Source organism: Marmota monax, unplaced genomic scaffold, assembly GCF_021218885.2.
Source record: "Marmota monax isolate L192 unplaced genomic scaffold, Marmota_monax_Labrador192_F-V1.1 WCK01_AAM20220418_F8-fsc00179, whole genome shotgun sequence".
Taxonomy (NCBI): Eukaryota; Metazoa; Chordata; class Mammalia; order Rodentia; family Sciuridae; genus Marmota; species Marmota monax.
Window position 1 is genome coordinate 2,219,215 of NW_026695200.1, and position 9,050 is coordinate 2,228,264.

Genomic DNA, 9,050 nt, shown 5'->3' on the forward strand with positions numbered 1-9,050 from the left:
GCAGCAGGAAGTTACAGAAAGAGGTAGAGATCATTATGGAAATGGAGAGAGAGGATGGCTTTTCACAGAGGAGCATAGTAAGGAAAGGTGTTAAATGTGTTGTGAGGAAGCTTATACAATTGTGATCAGTCATAATAATTTCCTTGGCAATAATCACTAGTTTGATTTTACAACAAATATTTCCATTCCAAGATTGATTCTGAAGCTTTTTCTCTGATGTGTTACTGGTGATGTTAGACTTTCAATGGCATCTACCACTTACATTGCAATTGATTGCATTAAAAAGGCTTTGCTAGGCAGAGAAATTCAATTTGCTAGTCATTTACTCCAAAGATATTTTCCTTAGCAAGAAAAAAAAATCAAAAGGTTTCTCATCACTGAGAAGATTAAGAAAGTTTCAGGGCCTGAAGATGGGGGAGGTTTGGGGTGGGAAGATGGGAGGGGTGGTTGAATATAAAAAGGGGAACAAGAATCAGAATAAAAAATTACGTTTTTGAAGAGCAAGTCTGTACTATCATTGACGCCTTTTCTTTTCCTAATCACTGTTGAATGTTCAACATTGTTAAAGATTCCATAATTCCAAGAAAAATAAATAGCAGTGTGACTGCTAATATGCTTATTATGGACTATACTTGGTTTTTGATATGGTCATTGTGTAACAGGTACTCTTCTAATTGTTTTAATTTTTCTGAATATATGCTTGAAATCACAAGTTTTTAAAAAATTTTAAACTAAAATTACTTATAATAAGTTCATTTTAAGTTAATCTATAATTCATCATCCTTTTGTTATGAAATGGCATATTGCACTTGTATACTACAAAAATTAATTCTTTATTTTAACACTCAGGGTTATATTAAAGTTTTGTATTATGATGTCATTTAATAGTATTTTATGAGCATTTTCTTATGTCATTAAATATTGTTCAAATAGATTTTATTATGCTTTGTTAATATCTTTTATGTCTGTTTCTTTATTTTATTCACAGTTTCTGTATTAAGTGAAATAGTACATATGTCTAGGGATTTAGCTTAGTGGTACAGTACTTTCCTGGCATGTTCGAGGGTCCAGGTTCAATCCCCAATATCCCTTGAAATTAAGTCAAATATTTTCTTTATTAAATAAAATATTTTATTTCATTATGTGTATTTATATTTTTATATTTATAGGTTCACATATTTATATTTTTATATATCTATGAGTAAAATATAGTTTTTTAACAATTTCTGTATTGTTGGATACATACTACTGCTAGTATTTTATTAATAAAAAGTTTTTAGATAAATACCATTGACAATTAGCTTTTTTTGCAAACAGAAATTGCCTCATGATATTTTCTGTAGACAGATGCTATTACTGGTTTAAAGTACACAGAATTTCTTGAGGCTCAAGTAGACATGAAAAGAAGTATCATTTATCACAACAATGTATTGGAGCAATTGGATTACAGAACACTTGGCAGCAATAGTTAAGATTATTTTTTTCAGACTCATTGATAGGAACAGTATCATTATTTTGAATTTCGTATAACTTTACACAATACTGAATTTGCATCTTTTAATTTTATATTCTTATGTGTTATTTTTGTGAATCTATATTGATTTGTAAGTTTTTTCCCCAGTTTTATGGATAAATATGTTTCATATAATGATAAAATCAATTCTTAGTTAAATACATGTCTACCAGTTTTCCAGAATAATTATCTGCCAAAACATTCCTTTGTGCCAAATTTTATCACATTTTCATCAGCAATGCATGTGATCAAGTTTCCCAAAATCATTTTCAGCATTGAATGCTGTCAGATAATTACTTTAGCCATTCTGTAAAGTGCTTTGTTGTAATTCTAGATTGTGTCTGCCCCACAGCTAATCATCTTGAACACATTTTCAGGTGCTCAATTGCCATTCATACATCCTGTTCAGTGGAGTCTCTCTTCATGTCTCCTGATTGGGTTGTTAGGCTTTTACTGTTGAGTTGAAAATTTTTTCATTCAAAATTGATACCAGGGCTTTATTGGAGATGTGGCTTGCAAATACTATCCCCCACTCCATCCATAGTCCATTTCTTTATCCCACTGACTGGGGCTGCTGTAAGATAAAAAGTTTTCAAACTTTAAATATTCCAATTTATCAAACTTTCCTGATATGGATTGTACCTTAATGTAATATCCAGAAAGTATTTTCCTAGCATTAAATCCCAAAGATTCTCTTGAAAGTTTTCTTTCAAATTGTTTATAATAATATCTTTGAAACCTAGGGTAATGACCCACTCTCATTTAATTTTTGAAAAGTTTGAAGCAGGTCAAGGTTCTTTTTTTTTTAACCTATAGATATCCAATTGTTCCAGTACATTGGTTAAAAATATCGTCATTCATACTTCTATTCAATCAAATGTTTTTGCACTATCCTCAAAAATCAATTGGTCTGGGGCTTGGGATGTGGCTCAAGTGGTAGCACACTCGCCTGGCATTCGTGAGGCATTGGGTTCGATCCTCAGCACCACATAAAAATAAAATAAAGATATTGTGTCCACCTAAAACTAAAATAAAATAAATATTTAAAAAATATCAATTGGTCTGATGACAGTGAAAATGGCAGAGTAAGGAGCTCGAAAAATTCTCTAGTCCAAGAAAGCAAAGAGAAAACTGGCAAAATTGTCAGAATCAAGTTTTTCAGAACTCTGGAAATTCACCAAAAACTTGGAGCAATCCAATGAGGGTTTATTAAAGGAAAAACAAAACAAAACAGAATATTGACAAGGATAGCAAGCTATGTGGCATTTTAGCTTGCCTAGTTTCCATCCTCTCTCTTCAGCTCCAGGGTACCCTTGAAAGCAAACAGCCTGGCAGTCAGCAGAGAAATCAGAATGGGGTTTTTAACTCCTTCAAAATCTCATTCCTAGTAAATGTTTTTTGACCAGTCTGGTGATTCTCTATAACCATGGGCTAAACCAAAAGTCTAAAATAAAAAACTGGTTAGTGAGATGTCCATGGGAACTCTGAAAAACTCTGACATACTGCTAGGAAGAAGGCCACATATAAACACAGGTCTGTTTGCAAGCTCAAGCTGTGACCATGCACAGGGGAAACATCAGAAGGCCTTCAGCAAGCTCACAGTTCTGGCTGACTTTACCCTTGCTCATTCAGGAAGTAAAAACTAAAGTTCTCAAATGCCTGCCTGAGAATTGAAGGTTAGCATATAACATTCACAAAGCCATTTGGCAAAGACCGGAAATATTTGATTCCAAGCATTCAAAGAAACGTCTGCTCAAGCATTAGCTGACCGCTGGTTTAACTGAGCAGAGATTTCAGCAGCTACAAACAAAAAAGAAAATAGAAAAAAAAAAAAAAAAAAGCAAACAGATTTTACAAAATTAGTTCAGGAAATTCACTGAGCAAACTGAGACAATATAAAACTCTTGGGGAGGATGGAAAATATGATGGTTAGAGACAGTACATTATATTATTTATTTATTTATTTTTTAAATTTTTTATTGTTGGCTGTTCAAAACATTACATAGTTCTTGATATATCATATTTCACACTTTGATTCAAGTGGGTTATGAGCTCCCATTTTTACCCCATCTACAGATTGCAGAATCACATCAGTTACACATCCATTGATTTACATATTGCCATACTAGTGTCTGTTGTGTTTTGCTGCCTTTCCTATCCTCTACTATCCCCCCTCCCCCCCTCCCCTCCCCTCTTCTCTCTCTGCCCCCTCTACTGACATTCATTTGTCCCCCTTGTATTATTTTTCCCTTTCCCCTCACTTCCTCTTGTATGTACTTTTGTATAACTCTGAGGGTCTCCTTCCATTTCCATGCAATTTCCCTTCTCTCTCCCTTTCCCTCCCACCTCTCATCCCTGTTTAATGTTAATCATCTTCTCATGCTCTTCCTCCCTACTCTGTTCTTAGTTACTCTCCTTATATCAAAGAAGACATTTGGCATTTGTTTTTTAGGGATTGGCTAGCTTCACTTAGCATAATCTGCTCTAATGCCATCCATTCCCCTGTAAATTCTATGATTTTGTCATTTTTTAATGCAGAGTAATACTCCATTGTGTATAAATGCCACATTTTTTTTATCCATTCGTCTATTGAAGGGCATCTAGGTTGGTTCCACAGTCTTGCTATTGTGAATTGTGCTGCTATGAACATCGATGTAGCAGTGTCCCTGTAGCATGCTCTTTTTAGGTCTTTAGGGAATAGACCGAGAAGGGGAATAGCTGGGTCAAATGGTGGCTCCATTCCCAGCATTCCAAGAAATCTCCATACTGCTTTCCAAATTGGCTGCACCAATTTGTAGTCCCACCAGCAATGTACAAGTGTACCCTTTTCCCCACATCCTCGCCAGCACTTGTTGTTGTTTGACTTCATAATGGCTGCCAATCTTACTGGAGTGAGATGGTATCTTAGGGTGGTTTTGATTTGCATTTCTCTGACAGCTAGAGATGGTGAGCATTTTTTCATGTACTTGTTGATTGATTGTATGTCCTCCTCTGAGAAGTGTCTGTTCAGGTCCTTGGCCCATTTGTTGATTGGGTTGTTTGTTCTCTTATTGTCTAATTTTTTGAGTTCTTTGTATACTCTGGATATTAGGGCTCTATCTGAAGTGTGAGGAGTAAAGATTTGTTCCCAGGATGTAGGCTCTCTATTTACCTCTCTTATTGTTTCTTTAGCTGAGAAAAAACTTTTTAGTTTGAGTAAGTCCCATTTGTTGATTCTAGTTATTAACTTTTGTGCTATGGGTGTCCTATTGAGGAATTTGGAGCCCGACCCCACAGTATGTAGATCGTAGCCAACTTTTTCTTCTGTCAGACGGCGTGTCTCTGATTTGATATCAAGCTCCTTGATCCATTTTGAATTAACTTTTGTGCATGGCGAGAGAAAGGGATTCAGTTTCATTTTGTTGCATATGGATTTCCAGTTTTCCCAGCACCATTTGTTGAAGATGCTATCCTTCCTCCATTGCATGCTTTTAGCCCCTTTATCAAATATAAGGTAGTTGTAGTTTTGTGGATTGGTTTCTGTGTCCTCTATTCTGTACCATTGGTCCACCCGCCTGTTTTGGTACCAGTACCATGCTGTTTTTGTTACTATTGCTCTGTAGTATAGTTTGAAGTCTGGTATCACTATACCGTCTGATTCACACTTCCTGCTTAGCATTGTTTTTGCTATTCTGGGTCGTTTATTTTTCCATATAAATTTCATGATTGCTTTCTCTATTTCTACAAGAAATGCCGTTGGGATTTTGATTGGCATTGCATTAAACCTATAGAGAACTTTTGGTAATATCGCCATTTTGATGATGTTAGTTCTGCCTATCCATGAACAGGGTATATTTTTCCATCTTCTAAGATCTTCTTCTATTTCTCTCTTTAGGGTTCTGTAGTTTTCATTGTATAAGTCTTTCACCTCTTTTGTTAGGTTGATTCCCAAGTATTTTATTTTTTTTGAAGATATTGTGAATGGAGTGGTTGTCCTCATTTCCATTTCAGAGGATTTGTCGCTGATATACAGGAATGCCTTTGATTTATGCGTGTTGATTTTATATCCTGCCACTTTGCTGAATTCATTTATTAGCTCTAATAGTTTCTTTGTAGACCCTTTTGGGTCTGCTAGGTATAGAATCATGTCACCTGCAAATAGTGATAATTTAACTTCTTCTTTTCCTATTTTGATGCCTTTAATTTCTTTCATCTGTCTAATTGCTCTAGCCAGTGTTTCGAGAACTATGTTGAACAGAAGTGGTGAGAGAGGGCATCCCTGTCTTGTTCCAGATTTTAGAGGGAATGCCTTCAATTTTTCTCCATTCAGAATGATGCTAGCCTGAGGCTTAGCATAGATTGCTTTTACAATATTGAGGTATGTTCCTGTTATCCCTAGTTTTTCTAGAGTCTTGAACATAAAGGGATGCTGTACTTTGTCGAATGCTTTTTCCGCATCTATCGAGATGATCATATGGTTTTTATTTTTAAGTCTATTGATGTGGTGAATAATATTTATTGATTTCCGTATATTGAACCAGCCTTGCATCCCAGGGATGAATCCTACTTGATCATGGTGCACAATTTTTTTCATATGTTTTTGTATCCGATTCGCCAGAATTTTATTGAGGATTTTTGCATCTAGGTTCATTAGAGATATTGGTCTGTAGTTTTCTTTCTTTGAAGTGTCTTTGTCTGGTTTCGGAATCAGGGTGATGTTGGCCTCGTAGAATGAATTTGGAAGTTCTCCCTCCTTTTCTATTTCCTGAAGTAGCTTGAAAAGTATTGGTATTAGTTCCTCTTTAAAGGTTTTGTAAAACTCTGCTGTATACCCATCCGGTCCTGGGCTTTTCTTAGTTGGTAGTCTTTTGATGGTTTCTTCTGTTTCCTCAATTGATATTGGTCTGTTTAGGTTGTCTATATCCTCCTGACTCAATCTGGGCAGATCATATGACTTAAGAAATTTATCTATGCCTTCACTATCTTCTAATTTATTGGAATATAAGGATTCAAAATAATTTTTGATTATCTTCTGTATATCTGAAGTGTCTGTTGTGATATTGCCTTTTTCATCCCGTATGCTAGTAATTTGAGTTCTCTCTCTTCTTCTCTTCGCTAGCATGGCTAAGGGTCTGTCGATTTTGTTTATTTTTTCAAAGAACCAACTTTTAGTTTTGTCAATTTTTTCAATTGTTTCTTTTGTTTCGATTTCATTAATTTCAGCTCTGATTTTCATTATTTCTTGCCTTCTACTTCTTTTGCTGTTGTTTTGCTCTTCTTTTTCTAGGATTTTGAGATGAAGTATGAGATCATTTATTTGTTGGTTTTTTCTTTTTTTAAGGAATGAACTCTAAGCAATGAATTTTCCTCTTAGAACTGCTTTCAATGTGTCCCATAGATTCCGATATGTTGTGTCTGTGTTTTTATTAATCTCTAAGAATTTTTTAATTTCCTCCTTGATGTCTTCTATAACCCATTGATCATTCAGTAACCTATTGTTCATTCTCCAAGTGATGTATGCTTTTTCCTTCCTTCTTTCATCGTTGATTTTCAGTTTCATTCCATTATGATCAGATAGGATGCATGGTATTATCTCTACTCCTTTATATTGTCTAAGAGTTGCCCTGTGACATAATATATGATCTATTTTTGAGAAGGATCCATGTGCTGCTGAGAAAAAAGTGTAACTGCTTGATGTTGGGTGGTATATTCTATATATGTCAATTAAGTCTAGGTTATTAATTGTGTTATTGAGTTCTATAGTTTTCTTATTCAACTTTTGTTTGGAAGATCTGTCCAGTGGTGAGAGAGGTGTGTTGAAGTCTCCCATGATTATTGTATGGTGGTCTATTAGACTCTTGAACTTGAGAAGAGTTTGTTTGATGAACATAACTGCACCATTGTTTGGGGCATATATATTTATGATTGTTATGTCTTGTTGGTGTATGGTTCCCTTAAGCAGTATGTAGTGTCCCTCTTTATCCCTTTTGATTAACTTTGGCTTGAAATCTATTTTATTTGATATGAGTATGGACACTCCTGCTTGTTTCCGATGTTCATATGAGTGATATGATTTTTCCCAACCTTTCACCTTCAGCCTATGTATGTCTTTTCCTATCAAATGCGTCTCCTGTAGGCAGCATATTGTTGGGTCTTGTTTTGAGATCCATTCTTCTAGCCTGTGTCTCTTAATTGGTGAGTTTAAGCCATTAACATTTAGGGTTATTATTGAGATATGGGTTGTTGTTCCAGCCATATTTGTTTATTTATGTTACTAAACATGGTTTGTTTTCCTCTTTGATTGTTCCGCCCCCCCCTTTACTGTCCTACCTCCCACTGTTGGTTTTCATTGTTATTTTCCATTTCCTCTTCCTGTAATGTTTTGCTGAGGATGTTTTGAAGAGATGGTTTTCTAGCTGCATATTCTTTTAACTTTTGTTTGTTGTGGAAGGTTTTAATTTCATCTTCCATCCTGAAGCTTAATTTCGCTGGATACACAATTCTTGGTTGGAACCCATTTTCTTTCAGTGTTTGAAATATGTTATTCCAGGATCTTCTAGCTTTCAGAGTCTGTGTTGAAAGATCAGCTGTTATCCTGATTGGCTTACCCCTAAATGTGATCTGCTTCCTTTCTCTTGTAGCTTTTAAAATTCTCTCCTTATTCTGTATGTTGGGCATCTTCATTATAATGTGTCTAGGTGTGGGTCTCTTATGATTTTGCACATTCGGCGTCCTGTAGGCTTCTAGGATTTGGGGTTCTGTCTCATTCTTCAAGTCTGGGAAGTTTTCTCGTATTATTTCATTGAATAGATTGCTCATTCCTTTGGTTTGAAACTCTGTCCCTTCCTGTATCCCAATGACTCTTAAATTTGGTCTCTTAATGTTATCCCATATTTCTTGGATGTTCTGCTCATGGTTTCTTAACAGTCTTGCTGAGCTGTCTATGTTCTTTTCAAGTTGAAATACTTTGTCTTCATTGTCTGATGTTCTATCTTCTAAGTGTTCTACTCTGCTGGTAGTATTCTCAATTGAGTTTTTAAGTTGGTTTATTGCTTCCTGCATTTCTAGGATTTCTGTTTGTTTGTTTTTTATAACCTCTATCTCCCTGTATAGTTGATCCTTTGCTTCCTGGATTTGTTTGTGTAATTCCTTGTCGAAGTGATCTTTCATTGTCTGATTTTGCTGTCTAATTTCTTCCTTGAGACTCCAGATCATCTGAAGCATATATATCCTGAATTCTTTATCTGACATTCCATCTGATGCAGCTGTTACCTCTTCTAAAGTTGAGCTGACCTGCATTGCTTGTAGTCCTTTCTTTCCTTGTCTTTTCATACTGCTTGCGTTTCTTTCTTCTTGGTGAAACTGTTGTGTTTTTCAAATTTTCTCCCCCCTATATATTTATATTGCTCTTGTATAGTTGAAAAGTCTCCCTTGCAGGTGCGGGCGGGGGCTCTGCTCTGCCCCTCCTCCAATTGGTGTGAGGTGTCTACCACGCCCGCAGACCCCTGGGCCTGATCCGCCATTCTGTCGCAGGTCTGCCTACCTTGCAGGTGGGGGC